Below are 18,713 nucleotides of genomic sequence, written 5' to 3'. Positions count from 1 at the left end.
CTCCCTTTATACCAACTCATTGGTTTCCTCCAAAGGGCCTCAGGAAGCCCACTTTAGCTTCCACAAGCCTGTGTGCTAAATGTATTGGCTCCTCACTAGTCACCCCAGGTGCATCATAAGTTAACCGTTTCACTGGTCTTATCACCCTGTCTCGTCTATTGAGAATCTCTGTTGCCGAGGTAGGGGGAACATCCTCTTAAGTGACGGATGGAGAGGCTTCCCTGGAGGGTCCCTCGGCTACTGGCGTAGGCCCCTGCACTCCTAGTTCTAACGCTGGAGGGTCCAAGGTGCCCAGGACATCCTCTACCTGTCTGTCCCCATTGTCCAATAACCTGTGTGTGTCATCACAGGGGGGTCTCATCAGCAGCACCGGGGTATCAGAAAGGGGCCTAAATAGTTCCGCCATTGGGTTTAGGGCGGAAGAGGGAAAACTCTCGTTTGGTTCAGCTGATCGAGACTGAAATCTTGTCTCTATCCCAGGATACACCAGGGTTGTGTCTTCCTCCTCAGACTCACTCTCAGATGTGCAGAATAGGGGTAAGTTAGCTGCAGGGGGCCCACTGTCTGTGTTGGATGGTGGCTTTGGTCTAGCACCTCTGTTCTGCCCGGCGGCCCTGCCGTGGCCCATCTCATAAGGGGTGCTTACCAATTCCCCCACAGGGAGCAAAAGGTTTCTATGCACCGTCTTTATTTGCCCTGGACCGTCTTCAGGTTTGATCTTGTAGACCAGCAGATCTCCCAGCTTTTCCATCACTAGGTAAGGTATTGCCTTCCATCTGTCAGCTATCTTGTGTTTGCCAGCAATACCCAAATTTCGCAGCAGGACTCTGTCCCCCAGCTGGAGCTCCTGCGAACGCACTCTAGCATCATATCGATGTTTGTTGCGGTCTGCGTTCTTCCGAGCCGCAGCGGTAGCTAAGTGATAAGCATCCCGCAGCTTTTCTCTTAGTCGGGATACATATTGCTGATGAGTTTCATAGCTATCTCCATCCTCTGATACACCAAAGCACAAGTCTATGGGTAATCTTGGTTCTCGCCCAAACATCAAGAGATATGGGGTGACTCCCGTAGCATCATTCTTTGTGGCATTGTAGGCATGCACCAGAAATGCGACATGCTGGCTCCAGGTTGCCTTCTGCTCTGGTCGCAAAGTTCCCAACATATCTAATAGGGTTCGATTGAACCTCTCTGGCTGAGGATCACCTTGGGGGTGATAAGGCGTTGTCCTAGACTTTTTAATTCCTGCTATCTTCAGCACCTCCTTCAGAAGGTGACTCTCAAAATCCCGCCCCTGATCAGAGTGTATCCGAGCAGGGAATCCATAGACTGAGAAATATTTGTCCCACAATACTCGAGCAACGGTGGTGGCCCTCTGATCACGTGTGGGATATGCTTGTGCATACCGTGTAAAATGGTCAGTCACTACTAGAATGTTTCCAACATTCCTCTTGTCTACCTCTACAGACAAGAAATCAATGCATACCAACTCCAAAGGTTTGTTGCTGGTGATGTTCTTGAGATATGCAGCCCTCGTGGGCAGAGTTTTCCTTTGAACACATCGAGCGCAAGTCTCACATTTCCTGCGAACATCTTCAGCCATTCAGGGCCAATAGAACCTACTACGAATAAGTTCCAGGGTCCTCTCCATCCCTAAATGCCCAAAGTCATCATGCAGGGCCCTCATGGCAAGGGCTCTGTACTTTTTTTGGCAGTACTAGTTGTGCTCGTTGTTTTTGTAAAGGGTCAGTGGTCATTCGGTGTAGCACTCCCTGAATCAGTTTTAGTTTGGTCCATTCTCTCAATAGTAGTTTACCCTCCGGGGTAGGTGGGACAACTGCAGCTGGGCTTCGCCCCTCCCTTTTGGCAAGTAGTGTATCACGAATGTCAATATCTTGCCGCTGGGCTTCTGGTCAGTCAGCCGCATTGAGCATGGGCAAAGGAGATTGGTCTAATGCAATATAGTTCACTGAAGCAGAAGGCATGCATTCAGGGGGCAGGCCCAAAGCTTCTGCAACACATCCCTGAAGGCCCTCACGGGCCTCTGGCTCTCGGCGACTCACACTGCAAATAGCTCTCACTCCATCTGTGGGTATCACAGCAACTTCTGGAGCCTGCGGATGCCTGGACAATGCATCTGCATCTACATTGCTTCTCCCTGATCGGTACTGAATGCTGAACTCATAGCTAGCCAAGGCAGCCACCCATCTCTGCCCTGTAGCATCCAGCTTAGCACTTGTTAACACATAAGTCAGTGGATTGTTGTCTGTCCACACCTGGAACTGAGCACCATACAAGTAGTCTCGAAATTTCTCAGTGATGGCCCATTTCAAGGCCAAAAATTCCAGCTTGTGAGTGGGATAGCGAGTTTCACTATCAGACAATCCTCGGCTGGCAAAGGCTACAGGTTTACATTTGCCTTCCACTTCCTGGTACAGGACTGCTCCCAGACCCTCCAAACTGGCATCAGTATGCAGGATAAATGGTTTGCTTGGGTCAGCAAAAACTAGGACTGGAGCATGAGTTAGGCAAGTAATGATTTCTCGAAAAGCCCTTTCACATCTCTCATCCCACCGTGGCCCAAATGGTGCAAAGGGGCCATTGTGTCCCTGCACAGGAGGCTTTGGGGACCTCCCCTTATTCTTGGACTTAGATTTATTCTTGCTGGACTGATGTCCCCTGGTAAGATCATTCAGAGGCTTTACAATCGTAGCATAGTTTTTCACAAATCTGCGGTAGTAGCCACTAAATCCAAGAAAGGTCTTGAGTTCTCTGTAGTTACTTGGACGTGGCCATGTAGTGAGTGCTTCTATTTTATCAGGATCAGTACTCACACCTTCTTGGGACACAATGTGACCCACATACTTCACTGAGGTTCTGCAGAACTGGCATTTGTCAATTGAAAGCTTCAGACCATAATCCTCCAACCTATCAAGCACTTTAAGAAGTCTTTCTTCATGCTCCTCTAAGGTTCTTCCAAACACAATCAGGTCATCCAAATAAACTAACACTTGCAGTAAATTCATGTCTCCCACAACTTTCTCCATGAAACGTTGAAAGGTGGCAGGTGCTCCAGAAATCCCTTGGGGCATGCGTTCGAACTGATAAAACCCTAATGGGCAGATGAAGGCTGTCTTCTCCTTATCTTCTTCTCCCAGAGGGATCTGGTAGTATCCACTTCGAAGATCCAACACAGAGAACCACTGGCTTCCCAGCAAACAGTCTAAGGCATCTTGCACTCGAGGCATAGTGTACTGGTCGACCACAGTACGGCTGTTTAGGGTGCGGTAGTCAATACACATCCGGATTTTCCCATTCTTTTTGCGGACTACCACAATGGGTGAGGCGTATGGGCTGCGGGACTCTGTAATGATGCCATTCGCAGCCAGCTCCTGAAGATGATGTCGCACATCTTCCATCTCAGAGAGAGCAATCTTCCTAGATCTCTCCCTGAAAGGACGAGAGTCATGTAGTCTGATATTGTGCTCTACTCCTTTTGCACATCCCATTCATGCAGTGAGAACACCTTGGATCTTTCACAAAGTTTCTTCCTCAGGCGATCTTTCCAGTCCTCGGACACTGGTGAATCTCCAAAGTCAAACTTTGCTGGGTCTATTGTCGGAACTTGAGTTTCACACTGGGGTTTTACAATCGACTCAGGCTCAAAGAGGTCTGCTATCTTTTGTCCTTGCTTCACAACAACATCACGACTCGTTTCATTAGCAATCAGTATAGTCACCCTTTCCTGGGCTTCAGCAGGTAGGGTTATGACTCCACTGGGGACCAGCACTCCTTCAGGGAGCTCTCCTCCCATCGGCTGCTCTATCATTGCTAACGTCCCTTTACTGCCTTTCAGACAGGTACTCATGACAAGCACTTCTTGCTCCGTCCTTGCAGGCACTACTAAGGGGGTTGTGCCCGCGTACTTCAGTGCCCCAAGCGGTAGCTCAGATGTGTCCCTTTTAGCGCTCTCAATTTTCCTATAGGCTTCAGCACAAAGCGTATGGATCATCAGGGTATTCAGGTATTGGTCCCCAGCCCGCCTTCTGCAGTAATCCGCGAGTACCTTGAAGAGACTGGAGTTGGTCCCTATCAGCACAGACACATCAGAAGTCCCTTTAGGGTCAGGGCATATTAAGGCAGCTGTGTCTACCTCTTCTCTTACCCCAGCAACCTCCTCTGGGAATTCCAGGTGCACTATGACATACCCTTGGTAGGGGTATTCATCCATGCTGAGGCCACACAGGCCAAGGCCAGTCAGTGGCTGTATAGGCAGGTGCCTAAGCATCTGTTGGTAGAATGACTGAAATATAATAGTCACTTGAGATCCAGTGTCAAGCACTGCTTTACACTCCACCCCTTCGATCCTCACCGTGACCTCTGCTCGAGGCCCTATCAGTCCTGCAGGGATCCCAGCTGGACAGTCTTTTCTGGGGGAATCTTCAAATCCTGCAGACCTGGGGGGTCCCCGTCCCCAGACCCTCTGGCAGCTACCGGATCTCTCCCAACTGATCCTCAGCTTTCCATACACTAAGGAGGGGTTTTCTTCATTACGGCACTTGGCAGCACTGTGTCCATCCTGACCACATCGGTAGCAGAAGAATTGACCTTTCCCCCTTCGCCTGGGGGGGATGGTGGCTCTAAGTGCGGGCTTCTCAATCACCACAGTTTGAGGCTTCTTATTCCTGGAAGTCTTAACTCGGTCAACGGTACTTTTCAGCTCAGCTATCCGTTCCGTCAGGACCTGCATTTGTTGGGCAAGTTCCTCTCTGGTGCTCACCATCAGTACACTGGCCGTTCGCAGTGGTGTTGTGCTGGCTGGCTCCGATGTTTGGGCTTCCCAAAACTCACTGGCAGCCTGCCTTTCTTCCTCCTCTCTGACCTCTTTTATCAGCTGGGAGTAACTTGGGGGATGTTCCCATCGTTCTCTTAGCTGGAGATGAAGTAGAATCGGGTTCTGATACTGAGTTCCTCTTACAATTTGAGCCAGTCTGGTCTGATCCATCTGCTCAGCAGTCACTGCTCCCCTCATGACAGCTCTCTGAAGCAGTCTCTCCAGTCTCTGTATGTAGGCTGAAGCCTTCTCGCCCTTTTGTTGTCGGGAATTAAGGAACTTACAGTAGCTGTCTTCAGGGCCCTCTACGCTCCCAAAGTTGTGTTCAAGGGCCTCTAGGCAGTCCTTCACACTGACCCCAGGGTCAATGAGCTTCAGGGTGCGAATCACATCTAATGCTGGGCCGCCAAGGCTCTCTATAAGGCATCTTCGCTTTTCTGCATCTGGTACGGCCCACTCTTGCAGCATTTCAGTGGTATGCTCTAACCAGGGTTCAAACTCCTCCTCCCCAGCAAATAATCTTAACTTACGACAAGAGTCTGACTCAGCATGGGGCAGCACAACCTTTTCCAGTGTTTGCCCCAGAGCTTTTGTCCAATCATCAGCCGAGGCTGCAGCCTCTGAGCTAGAAGCTGCTGAGCCAGGGCCCAACAAACCTGACATATTAGCCATTATACAAACAGTAATTTCCTCAAAATATAAGCACAAACAAAAAAAATATAAATTGTTTCCCAATGTAGTGGATCACTCAACAGGTGCTTGCGAGGGGTACTGACCCAGGCGATCCCGGACGAGCCCCCAAAAATGTAACCCTTCTGCCCGTCAGAGTTGGCAGCAACAAGGGCCGAGTTCAATATCTAGGGGATCCATTCCAATAACACAATGCAAACCGGCTCGAGCCCCCACCCAGTGATGTGGGACAAATATATACCACCCCCGCTGGGCGCCTCCAAGAGGCAATACTTCCCCTCTCGCAAGCACATAGTCTGAGTGTAGCAAAAGTCTTTTAATAACAGAGAGAAACAATGTGGCATTATGTTTGGGAAACACCACCAACAGGATTCATAACACAACTCATGAGCAAAAAAAAACCCCACCCCAAGCAAATTGGGGCATGCCCTTTTCCCTTTGGTTCTTGAGTCCAGCAACCTCAAATCACCCAAAGTCCCAAAAGTCCAATACCCCAAAAGTCTCTGTCCCTGGTCAGGGCAGCCCCAGAGTTCGAAAGTTTATCTGCGGAGCTTTACCTCCCAACCTGGGTGGAAATGGGACGGGGGTAAGAGGCACCTTACATGATCTGAAGCTGACCGCCCCATAGCTCCATAGCAGCGCTCCGCTCCGCCAGCCGCCCCACGAACTCCTTCGCTCAGCTGCGCTCTGCTCCGCCAGCCGCCCCACGAACTCCTTCGCTCAGCTCCACGGCCCACAAGCAGCTCCTGCCATCCACAAACTGCTCCACCAGCCGGTCCGCAAGGCACTCCAGCCGGCCCACCAACTGCTCCACAATATAGCTTCAGGCTCCCCCACTACTTAACACAACACTCGGTGATTTCAGCTCTTAGGTGAATTCAGCTTGTAGTAGGGGGAGCCCCAGTGCTGGTGCACTGTCAGCCCAAAATGAGCTCAGCAGCCTATAACTAGACTTCTAATGAAATCAAAATTAGCTCTGATATTCCACAGTGGAGAGAGGAGGAAGTGCAATTAGCATGTAAGGCCCTCACCAAGGGGCCCATACCACCAAGTATTAATACTTGTTCCAGCCTCTCTCCATTCACACAGTTTTGGAACCCATGACCCTTGCCTAGCGAGTGCTACTTAGTTGATGGTGAATCCCTCCATCATAACAAAAGGCCACGTACAGTTCCAAGCACAGTTCCCATAATCAGAGTAATAACAATTTATTCTTCCTGCCCCAATAACAGAGACACTGGGGATCCCACAGCAGCCAAAGTGACCATTTGGGCAGCTATGGTCTCATTCTAGGCGTGATGGGTGTGCCTATGCAAATGAGATCGGCCCCTGAAGTTCTTTTCCACAACTTGCCACACCTCACCACCAGATGTCAGGGTGGAGCTCATCCTGACACTGCTTACATAAATATTCAAGTAGAGTTGACTGGCCCCAGCCATGACCTAGGCCTCATTATAAGAACATATTGCACATGGCACAAGGAGAGGGCACCCTTCCCAGTGCTTACAGTCTAAACAGACAAGAGACAAATCGTGAGAGACAGGAAGCGTTGTCCCCATTTTACAGATGAAACACAGAAATTAAGGGCAGATTTTCAAGCGGTCAACATCAAGCAGATCCCATGTTGACACTTAGAGCCAAATATTCAAAACAGCTCAGGACTGAAACAGTGCTGTTCTCTTGGGCCACTTATTTGGGTGCCTAAATGACAGCTGAACTCTTGAAAATCCAGCCCCAAATGACTTGTCCAAGGTCACACGGGGAGTTTCTGTGGCAGAACAAGGAATTAAATGCAAATCTCCTGTGTTCCCTGCCCCAGTGTCGTAACCACTAGACCATCCTTCTGCTCTAGCTTAGGACTTGATTCTGCACAGAACAGGGGAGGAGTTTTGCCCTATGATTTCAAGGTGAAAAGCGACGAGCAGGACAGAGTCCAGTGTTAAGAGGCTGCTACACAGTCACCACATCCCTGCTGCATGCTACCTCTATAAAAACATTTGGCTTTTTGAACATCTAGTAATCTTTTAAAAAGCACTGGGTTGGGGTTTTGCCATCGAGTAAAAAGAATGAAGGGAGACACGTACCATAGGAGTGGGGATCTTCGACTGATTTATAATTTCTCCCTAAGGAGTCTCAAGGGGAAAGCCACTCCAGCTATGTCCATTCCAACAGCAGCCCAGGCTTGGAAAGTTCTTCATGCCAGTCCAGGATGTGCGGTGGAAATGATAGTCTACTTAGACGGTAAGCTCTTTAAGGGCAGGGACCATCTTTTTGTCCTGTGTTTGTACAGTGCCTAGCACAATGGGCGCTGGTCCATACCTAGGGCTCTTAGGTACTCTGGCAATACAAATAATAAAATACTACTACTGATTACTTTATTGTGACCAGAGGAGAAGACATTATGACTAGGATTTGATTGACCTGTATCCTATTCCTAACTCTGTCACTTGCCTGACACTTGATCTCTTTTGTAAGGTGTTTTGAAAGCTCTGGATGAAAAGTGATAAGAGAGCTAGGGATTATTATTGAGTACCTTTTAACTGTTAACCATAGCTCCAAAGGGTGCAGAGATGCCAGCTTGGCTGCTGTAATTCCTACCCTCAAAGGAGCAGTCCTGACTAATATGTTTCTTACCCAGAAGTATGTGTTTCTAGAATGAATACATCCCACGTACCTTTGTTACACTTTTTTTGGAAGAGCAGAGCATTACTCTTCTGTCAATAACTGCTAGAACAAATATTTGCTAGAACAAATATTATTCTAAAGATAGTCTCTGGTCTGATCTTGTGATTCAATGAAGGCCTGCACATAGTCTGTGCTGGAGAAGCAGTGTACAGGTATGGACTTGCTCAGATCCTTTAGTCTAAACATGCTGTTCTTTAACTGATTAGCAAGGCTTGAAAGTGAGGGCCTGTTCTATTTGTAGGCTTTGTTCCATTCAGAGAAGTTCTCTGCCTCTTCCCGTTTCCTCCATTCCCTGCACCTCTCCTCCTCTGTCTATTGGATCCTGTTTGACACTAAAGAAGCTTCTATGACAAGAATCTTTGTAATAAAAGCCAAGGAACCCTGGGTGCAGTTGGTGGAAATGATTTGACTAATAGAAACAGCAGAATTCAGTGGCAGGTGTGGACAGAACTGGAACATGCAGATGGGAAAAATATCCCTTCAAAGTGGTAGGTGGTGTAGAATTTGAGTCAACAAGTGCTCCTGTGTCAAGAGTCAGAATATTCCCCTCTTTCCTCTGGAAGTCATTCTGCTCGTTGGAATCATTCCCTCTAGCTTCCTGCCAGTCTGATTGATACATGGGGAGAAAACGTTCACACACTCTATGGTCAGTACGGAGCAAAAAGCAATAAATGGACAAACTGCTTGTAAAAAACAGACCCCAGCTTTTCAAGGGTCACTGAGGAAGCATCAGCAGGGCTGAGAAATAAGTGGTCTCTCTCTTGGAAGGGGAACGCCACCTAATGTACCTGAAAGGTAAAGTCCAGCAAACTTAGATGGCTACATTAACTTCTCCTTGTCCATTTGCTGTTAGTCCCAGCTGCACATTTCAGATTTGGATCCAAACTTCAGGCCTGGACAGATCTGGGTTTTTGGTTCAGACCACCTCATTTATTTAGAAAGGAGAGAGAGTTTCTCCTTCTGAGCTGGCTCAATTTAATATCAAATACGGCCTCTGTCTCAGGACTGGGTCCTGCTCTTTGGGAAACAGATGGGCTTCATCTAAGAGGGAGTGCTAGAAAGTAAGGAAATGAGTGAGGAGAACTAGGGATTTGGCATTTGTCCTGAGTCCAGCCACCAGTGCAAACCCTTATTGCACACAAGTAAAGGCAGTGAAGAAACTAACCGCTACTTGGAACTAAGATTAGCTGCACTAGTGCAAATCACAGTTTAATGGTTTACCCGGACTAAATTAAGGGTCTGCACTGATGCATCCACTCCAGTGGCAGGAATTGAGGCATGTCCCCAGTGTAGATCTAAGGCCCAGGAGTTACTGTTTGTAAGGAGATGTCCTGCTGAGTCCTATTTTACCAAATGTTGCTACCCACTTTTCTACACCATCCTCTTCCACAGCAGAGCCCCATCTGCAGTAGGTGGAAAAAGGCTCATCAATGATGTCTATCTACTTAAAGCCGGGAGAAAGTGGAAGATGAATGATATAAACCTGCAGGCACCAGAGAATGAGCTGAAAACAAGGATGGGAGAGGACCACATAGCCAGGAGAAGAGTAAGACCTGCAGTGGTTGCTCTCCCAAAAAGGAAAGATCCACACCCACTGGAGGCCAAATGCACCAGGGTTTCAAGGCAGGAATATCTTTAGCTCACTGGGTCAGCTAGTGTAGCATCTCCTGCCCATTCATTAATAATGCATGCATCTGGAAACAAGGGGTTCAAAACCCAGCCATGAGTCCAAACGACATAAGCACGGTCATGAAAGAAAAACCTCGAAGTCCTTCCTATCCAGGATAAATAAATCACAGCTTCAGGAAACAGTCTGCCCATATATGCAGTGACGCTGAACTTATATCCAGGACTTAACTGGATCAGGGAAATTATCTGGTGGTCAGGCATATATACTCTTTCCCCCAAATTGGAGCCCCACAGGACTGGTGGATGAGAGGTACCTTTACAGTGAATAGTTTAAGTGTTGCAGACTGGACCATTGTTTGAGTAGGGGGTGGTGCTGACCCACCTCGCCAGCTCCAGGTGAGCCTCACCCCAGATATGTACGCTCACACCCACCCACCAGGTCTTAGCCTCACCCCTCAGCCCTTTCCCAACATGAAGTGTAGCATGGACAGTAACTCACCGTACAATGTTCCCTGAAAAGCCAGGAAGAGTGCTTTCTGGAGCAGAGCAGGCCCTGTGTTACTCAAACCCTGGACTTCTGGTGCTTGGGAGACCCAATGGGTGAGCTAGACAGTCTAGCTTTTCCCCCTGGATAGTGGCATCTGAGAGCTCCTCCTCTCCTCTGTCCAGGTTGGCTCTCCTCTCCTCCTGCTAGTTCCAATTTTTGTGACTTGATGGGTGTAATAAAATGTTAACCTGTATTATACTCGCAAAAAGAAAAGGAGTACTTGTGGCACCTTAGAGACTAACCAATTTATTTGAGCATAAGCTTTCGTGAGCTACAGCTCACTTCATCGGATGCATCCTTTTCTTTTTGCGAATACAGACTAACACGGCTGTTTCTCTGAAACCTGTATTATACCGTTCATCCACTAGATGGCACTAGGTGTAAAATAACTTATTTAAGCTACCCTCATCCATCCTTGGCAGTGCATGAAAGGATCTTTTGATGTACAAATCTGATGTGTATCTTGCTCAGAAGTAAGCTCTGTAGTCTGTCTGTATCTAATACAGGAGCATGACGGGGGGTTCTGGTTTCTTGTCCTGCCCGATGCTGAGAGTTTGGAGGACAGATAGCTGCAGGGAACACTGGGTAAAGCGGAGGCTTCAGATCAGCTGGGCTCCTCTTGCTGAGCCGTACTGTCACATTTGCAGGTTTGTTTTTTCCACCCAGCCCCATTCTACCTTGCACAGAGCGGTCAAAGGGCTGCAGCTGCTGCAAGATGACTCCTTTTCCTTCCTCCAAACATTGTACTGGTTGGCTTGTACACCTGCACATGTTGGGCTAGTAGAAAAATTTCCATCAAAAAATTTTTTTGGACAGAAAATTGGGTTTTCACGAAACAATATTTTTGATGGAAACTATTTGCTTTTCTTGAGCTTTTTCAAATTTTCCTCAGAAAAGTGTTGGGTTTTTTTGGCCAGTTGGTTTATTATTATTTAGTTTAGTTGCACTTAGAAGTTCCAATTAGGCATTAGCCCTTAATTGTGGTAGGTGCTGTACCCTCATGTAATTAGAAAAATTTAAAAAAAAACAGTTCCTGTCCCAAAAAGCCTACATCTTAGCAGATGATGAAAGACAAAAGAAAGACAGTTATCTGTTTCCTAACTGGTGTTCTTCGGGATGTTGCTCATGTCCATTCCATGCTAGGAGTGTGTGCTCGCCACATGTACCGGTGCTGGAAGTTTTTCCCTCAGTGGTATCCGTAGGGGACTGGCTCTGGCGCCCTCTAGTGTGGCGCCCGCATGGCGTGATATAAGGGGTGCCACTGGCTCCCTCCACCGTCAGTTCCTTCTTGCTGGAATGGACATGAGCAACAAATCTCGAAGAACAGCAGTTACAGAACAGGTTGATGTAAAACATCGAGGCCATGTTGTCCTTCAGCACTCAAACCACTCGGTTGGATAACTATGGGAGGAAAACCGTGCAGGCTAGGCAAACCGCCCTGAGTTCTGACATTTATATACATACCTTGCGTCCGCATCGTGCCAAGGTGTGCTCCCCAGCCAAGGTCTGAGGCATCTGATGTCAGCAAAGTTATAGATGCCCAGGCTGGGAGGAATAAAGAAAGGCGGTTAGAGAACCAGAGGAGGGCAGGATCCAGGACAGTGGCTGGAATGTCACCCTTGGGTGGACCCTCAAAATGCCTGCTTCAACCCCTGCTGGGAGCGGGAAGAGCCTGCCTGTGCCGAGGTAGAGGGCTGCTGGCTCTGATGACGTTTGTAGCCCTTGCCCTTCTTCTGGAAAGGCTCTTACTAAGGCAGCATGAATGGAGGGAGGAGACACAATAGATGCATAGCAGTGGCTGCAAACATTCCCTGTGGAAACTGAACGTGATGATGAACCCACACTGTCCTACTGGAGCGCACCACTCCCTCCACTTTCCAAAGTACTGGGGGGTGCATGTGTGTGTCAGACACAAAGACACAGAGAGAGAGAGAGAGAGAGAGTGTGTGTTGCGCATTGCCCCTTTAAGTGTGCTGATGGCACTCTAAGTACACTGTCTTTTAAAGTAGATCAGTAAGTTGAAACAACAGCTGCTGCCAGAAAACTCTCTCAGTCCTGAGCCCTGTCGTGTCTGTCCATCCCCCTGCTCTGTGGAGATGGGGTACAGGGAGCGGGGGGAGGGGGACACCCTGACATCAGCCCCCCTCTTCCCCTCCACCCCCTGCACAGCAAGCAGGAGGCTCCTGGGAGCAGCTCCAAGGCAGAGGGCAAGAGCAGCACATGGCAGTAGGGGGAGAGACACCTGAACTGCCCAGCAACGGATAGTCTGCTGGGTGGCTGCTGCACAGGGAACTTAGGGGAGCTGATAGGGGGCTGCTGGCCCACCCTGGTTCCAATCCCCCACCAGCTAGCTCCAACAGGCTGCTCTTCCTGCAAACGGTGGACAAAGCAGGCGGCTGCCAAACAACATTAGAAGGGAACATTTTGCAACTTTAAATGAGCATGTTCTCTAACAGATCAGCGACGAAGCAATGAAACAATGTTAACTGGGACGATGGTAAGTGAGGAGTTACTGTACATACCTACGAACCAGGAGCATACAAGTTCTTATCAGCCCTCCCTAACTTCTGCTAACACCAGCCTTCAGTGGCCAAGGCCCTGTAGCATGAATGCACATACAGAGCCTGGACCTCAAACTGGAGGTCAGCCCTGGAGGAGGGTAAGCGTGTTCTACACCCTGGACAAGTAACTTCAAAGACTGGTGCCTTTGGTTTCAAACCAGTAAGCTAGAGGCCCTAACTGATGTGAGCTCAGAGGCCCATGCCTGGAAATAAGCTCAGCAAGCCGGAGAGGTCAGTAACAATGTCACAAAATGTTTTCTCTCTCTCTCATCAGTACATGAAGGTACATGTCCTGAATCAGTCAGTCCTAGCATTTCATGCTAGGAGCCACTGAGCCAATGAGCTCACGAAGGCCATGGCTTTGTTTGACGTAAGCCCAGTAAACTAGAAGTGCTGGCCAGATGACATCACACATGCCTGCCTCTAGACACGAGTCCGATCAGCTCAAAGTGATGCATGCCAGAGAGCAATCCAGACAGCACTGAGGATTGAATTTGTGCCATTTGTCTGTCATGTGTCTCAGGCCTGGTCTACACGCCGGGGGGGGGGGGGAGAAATCGATCTAAATTACGCAACTTCAGCTACGTGAATAACGTAGCTGAAGTCGACGTACTTAGATCTACTTACCGCGGTGTCTTCACTGCAGTAAGTTGATGGTGGACACTCTCTTTTGACTCTGCCTGCGCCTCTAGCCCTGGTGGAGTACCGGAGTCGACAGGAGAGTGTTCGGCAGTCGATTTATCGCATCTAGACTAGATGCGATAAATCGACCCCTGCTGGATTGATCGCTGCCCTTCGATCCAGCGGGTAATGTAGACAAGCCCTCAGTTTGGGGCCTGGTTAGCTCCTCAGCTGCTTTTGGAGGCTCAGAGAGCACCAGTGGCCAGAACTGCTTTTTCTGGCAGTGTTTGGGCAAGGTGAGGCTCTTTCTTTGAGATGCAGCCCTCTCTACTATTGTCCATACCCTTGTCATTAGAGACTGGATTGCTGCAACATGCTTTACTTGAGGCTACCCCTTAGAACCAGTCAGTAACTTAGGCCTGGTCTACACTTGAACATTTTGCCAACATAGCTATATCCATGAAGAGTGCGGAAGAAAGAAACCACACCCCTAACTGACAGAACTATGCCAGCAAAAGCCCTACTGACAAACAGCTTATATCATTAAAAAGTGCTTTTACTGATACAGCTTATTTTGTTAGGCGAACCGGTATACCCCAGGCTGACAAAAGAACTTTTTTTTGCCAGTAAAAGTTAAGCTGCGTCTCCACAAGGAGGATTTGCTCATATAGCTATGTGAGCAAACTTTCTAGGGCACAACACTGGTGCTCGCTTGTGAAGCCGAAATATCTAGATGGGCATATACCATACCAGTGTGCTGTAACCCGCACTGGCTGTTGATTAAATTCAGGATAGAGTTTAAGGTGTGGGCATTGACCTATGAAGCAGTTAGTGGTCTGAGACCTAGCTAACCCAAGAACTTGCTTCTCCCCACCTATGATATTACTGCAGCTGTGGTGAGCAGAGGTGCTGAAGGGGGAACCCCTTGGTTTACAAGGCAAGGACAAGGCTGTTTGTGAGGGCCATTTACTCTGGAACTTACTCTTCCTGGTCCAAAAAGCCCAACTTTGTGATTCATTTATCAAGCACTGGGGAGGATGACTGAGCAATACTGAGAGGGGGGGAGCGGTTAGTTTTTAGAGTGGGTGAGTTAGTCTGTAGTTGATGGCCCAGATGGCTGCTTATTTGGTCATTTGTTGGGATGGGTTTGTTCTAAATGTTAAAGACCTTGCATATCCTCCACTTGTCTGTACTTAACTTCTGTGCCAAAGGCCCCTGCGATTCTGCGTAATGCCATTGTGGCAGGCCAGAAAATTGGCAGCAGCTTCATTTAATTTCTTTTTTAAAATAGAGGTTTTTATTGAATGCAAACAAATCACACAGTCAGCCCAGCAGCTCCTGTGTTACTGATTTTTATATTAAATTCTATCTGTTTCATGATGTCACCACATTGAACATAAGAACGGCCATATTAGGTCAGACCAATGGTCCATCTAGCTCAGTATCCTGTCTTCCAACAGTGGCCAGGTGCTTCAGAGGGAATGAACAGAATAGGGAATCATCAAGCGATCCATTCCCTCTCGCCCATTCCCAGCTTCTGGCAAACAGAGGCCAGGGACACTTCAGAGCATGGTTTTGCATCCCTGCCCATCCTGTCTAATAGCCATTGATGGACCTTCCTCATGAACTTATCTAGTTCTTTTTTGAACCCTGTTATAATCTTGGCCTTCAAAACATCCTCTGGCAAAGAGTTCCACACATTGACTGTGCGTTGAGAGAAGAAATACTTTGAACTTCACTATCTTGAATAGTTTTGTATCATCTGCAAATTTTGCCACCTCACTGTTTATCCCTTTTTCCAGATCATTTATGAATATGTTGAACAGGACTGGTCCCAGTACAGACTCCTAGGAGGCACCACTATTAACCTCTCTCCATTCTGAAAAATGACCATTTATTCCTACCCTTTGTTTCCTATTTTTTAACCAGTTACCAATCGATGAGAGGACCTTCCCTCTTACCCCATGACTGCTTACTTTGTTTAAGAGCCTTTGGTGAGGGACCTTGTCAAAGACTTTCTGAAAATCTAAGTGCACTATATCCACTGGATCACCCGCGTCCGCATGCTTGTTCACCCCATCAGAGAATTCTAGTAGATTAGTGAGGCATGATTTACCTTTACAAAAACCATGTGTACTCTTCCCCAACAAATGCTGTTCATCTATGTGTCTGATAGTTCTGTTCTTTACTATAGTTTCAACCAAGTTGCCTGGTATTGAAGTTAGGCTAACTGGCCTGTAATTGCCTCTGAAGCCTTTTTTTTTTTTAAATTGGCATCACATTAGCTATCCTCCACTCATCTGGTACAGAAACTGATTTAAATGATAGGTTACATGCCACAGTTTGTAGTTCTGCAATTTCACATTTGAGTTCCTTCAGAACTCTTGGGTGAAAGTACCATCTGGTCCTGGTGGCTTATTACTGTTTAATTTATCAATTTGCTCCCAAACCTCCTCTAATGACACTTCAATCTGGGACAGTTCCTCAGATTTGTCACCTAAAAAGAATATCTCAGGTTTGGGAATCTCCCTCACATCCTCAGCCGTGAAGACCGCTGCAAAGAATTCATTTAGTTTCTCCGCAATGGCTTTTTATTCCTGTTATGCTCCTTTAGCATCTCAATTGTCCAATGGCCCCACTGGTTGTTTAGCAGGCTTCCTGCTTCTGATGTACTTACACATTTTTTTTGCTGTTACTTTTTGAGTCTTTGGCTAGCTGTTCTTCAGATTCTCTTTTGGCCTTCCTAACTATACTTCTACACTTCACTTGCCAGAGTTTATGCTCCTTTCTAGTTTCCTCAATAGGATTTAACTTATACTTTTTAAAGAAGCCTCGTGTAATGCAAATGAAGAACTTTAGCAGGAAAGTGCTAATTCTTGCAAATTTGAAGGCAAGTGGTCACTGTGTGTGATGATCAGAGATCAAAGACTCTAAATGCATTCCTCTCTCCACCAATCAAAGAGCGAGCCCACGTGAGTGGTGACCCTGTCAGATTGTTCTAAGAGAATGAATATAAATATGGCTAGAAAGAAAAATCATTAATCTCTGCACTGTTTGGATTCTAAGATGGTGGAATAACTGAACAAAAAGACAGAGATCCCCAGAGTTATTCTGGGTAGCCCTGAGAAACTTTTGGGAAACTGGCAGATTCCTACAACTCTGCTACCATTTGGAATTCTAGATTCTGACTCGTTTATACCTATATTTTACCGCTTCTCAATAACTCATTTCTTTTTCTTCACTAATAAACCTTTACTTAGTTTACTATAGCACTGCATTTTCTTTGGTGTGCGATCGAGGATGCAGTTCAGCCTGAGTTGAGTGACTGGTCTCCTGAGACTGGGAGTAACCTGGAATATTTGTGATTTTTGGTGGTAAGTGACCATTTATAACATAGTCTATGTTGCCTGGGTGGCAAGATACACTGTCATGCAAAGGGGACGGTCTGTGACACCAGTATAAGACTATTGCAGTACTTTAGGAATTCACATTTGTTACTGGCTTGATGAAATCTAATTATAGATCATACTACCAGTATAGGGTGTCTGCCCTGCTTTTGACAGTCTGCCCTGAGATAGGCACTGATGGTTGTGAGCCACTCCAGACAGTGTGGCAGTAATTACCAGAGTTGAAATTTGACCAGTGTGATAAAGTTCCTCCTCTACCTTGGTGGGTCCTGCACTTATTGGCGGATTTTGCTCACCTCAGAGATTCACAGTAGCCCTCATTTTGGCCACTTTCATGGCTCAAATCTGCTGTTCACTCAGATAACCTCATCACTGGCCAACATGGGAAAAAAAGAGTAAGAACAATCCCCGCAGTTTCTGCTGATCCATCATGTGGGTCAGGGAACAGCTCAGAGACCTTCCCCTGTGGGGGAACCTCCTGTGTTGGGTCTGGAGTTGGGAGGTTTGGGGGGAACCTAGGCCCACCTCTACCCCGGGTTCCAGCCTAGGGCCCTGTGGACTGCAGCTGTCTAGAGTGCCTCCTGGAACAGCTGTGCAACAGCTACAACTCCCTGGGCTACTTCCCCATGGCCTCCTCCCAACACCATCTTTGTCCTCACCACAGGACCTTCCTTCTGATGTCTGTTAATGCTTGTACTCCTCAGTCCTCCAGCAGCATATCCTCTCACTCCCAGCTCCTTATGCGCACACCTCACTAACTGGAGTGACAGCCTTTTTAAACCAGGTGTCTTGATTAGCCTTAATTAATTCTAGCAGCTTCCCAATTGGATACAGGTTCCTAATTAGCCTGCCTGCCTTAATTAGTTCTAGAAAGTTACTGAGTGTTCTGAAATAGTCCCTGTTATCTTACGCAGGGAAAAGGGACCTGCTTAACCTGGAACTAATGTATCTACCTTCGACCATGCTCTTTTAGCCAGCTGGCCTAACCCTGTCACACCAGATAATACCCCTATTTTTGCAAAAGATATCACAAGATCTTTAATGATCCCAAGTAGTCAGGACTTTGGTTAAATCGAATCCAAAAGAGAGAGGGGACCGTGCTGCTGAAAGTGCTAACACAAAGCTGGGGCATGGATTCAGGATTGATCAGAGAGAATAAATGCACCTACAGTCATCAGCATTGCTACTTTTTGCAGCACCCAAGTATTTCTTGGAGGTCTCCCATAAAAACGACCATACTGGGTCAGACGAAAGGGCCATCTAGCCCAGTATCCTGTCTTCCGACAGTGGCCAATGCCAGGTGCCCCAGAGGGAATGAACAAAACAGGTAATCATCAAGTCATCCATTCCTTGTCACCCATTCCCAGCTTCTGGCAAACAGAGGCTAGAGACACCATGAATACCCATCCTGGCTAATAGCCATTGATGGACCTATCCTCCATGTATTTATTTAGTTCTTTTTTTAACCTTGTTATAGTCTTGGCCTTCACAACATCCTCTGGCAAGGAGTTCCACAGGTTCCCATCCAACTATGGAAACAAGACTGACCTGACTTTGCTTATAAAATCTGACAGGATCACTGCCCTAGGTAATATAAATGCAGGTCATCTGACCCTATTAAAGGATGCTGTAGTGTTAGGCCAGAATTCAGGTAATCAAAAGGAATAAACGTGGTATTAAAATCCTCTTTTTACTTGAATGGATTAAAGAGAATTTTTATTTCAATAAAGAACAGCGCTTGA

General features: G+C 47.3%; 1 long non-coding RNA gene across 2 annotated transcripts in view; it reads left to right on the top strand.

The window, feature by feature from the left end:
• LOC140912544 (uncharacterized) overlaps window positions 1-18,713 on the top strand; it is a 69,545-nt gene that overhangs the window by 36,486 nt on the left and 14,346 nt on the right. The window contains exon 2 of one of the 2 annotated variants that reach the window (XR_012159311.1): window positions 7,650-7,762. The exons of the other annotated variant lie outside the window; for it this stretch is intronic. This is a non-coding gene — a long non-coding RNA (uncharacterized lncRNA). The remainder of the gene's footprint in view (window positions 1-7,649; window positions 7,763-18,713) is intronic. 2 annotated transcript variants of the gene reach the window in all.

The sequence above is a fragment of the Lepidochelys kempii genome, chromosome 6, assembly GCF_965140265.1.
Source record: "Lepidochelys kempii isolate rLepKem1 chromosome 6, rLepKem1.hap2, whole genome shotgun sequence".
Classification (NCBI taxonomy): Eukaryota; Metazoa; Chordata; order Testudines; family Cheloniidae; genus Lepidochelys; species Lepidochelys kempii.
The sequence above is the reverse complement of the archived record's forward strand: the minus strand, read 5'-3'. Positions and strand labels throughout refer to the sequence as shown.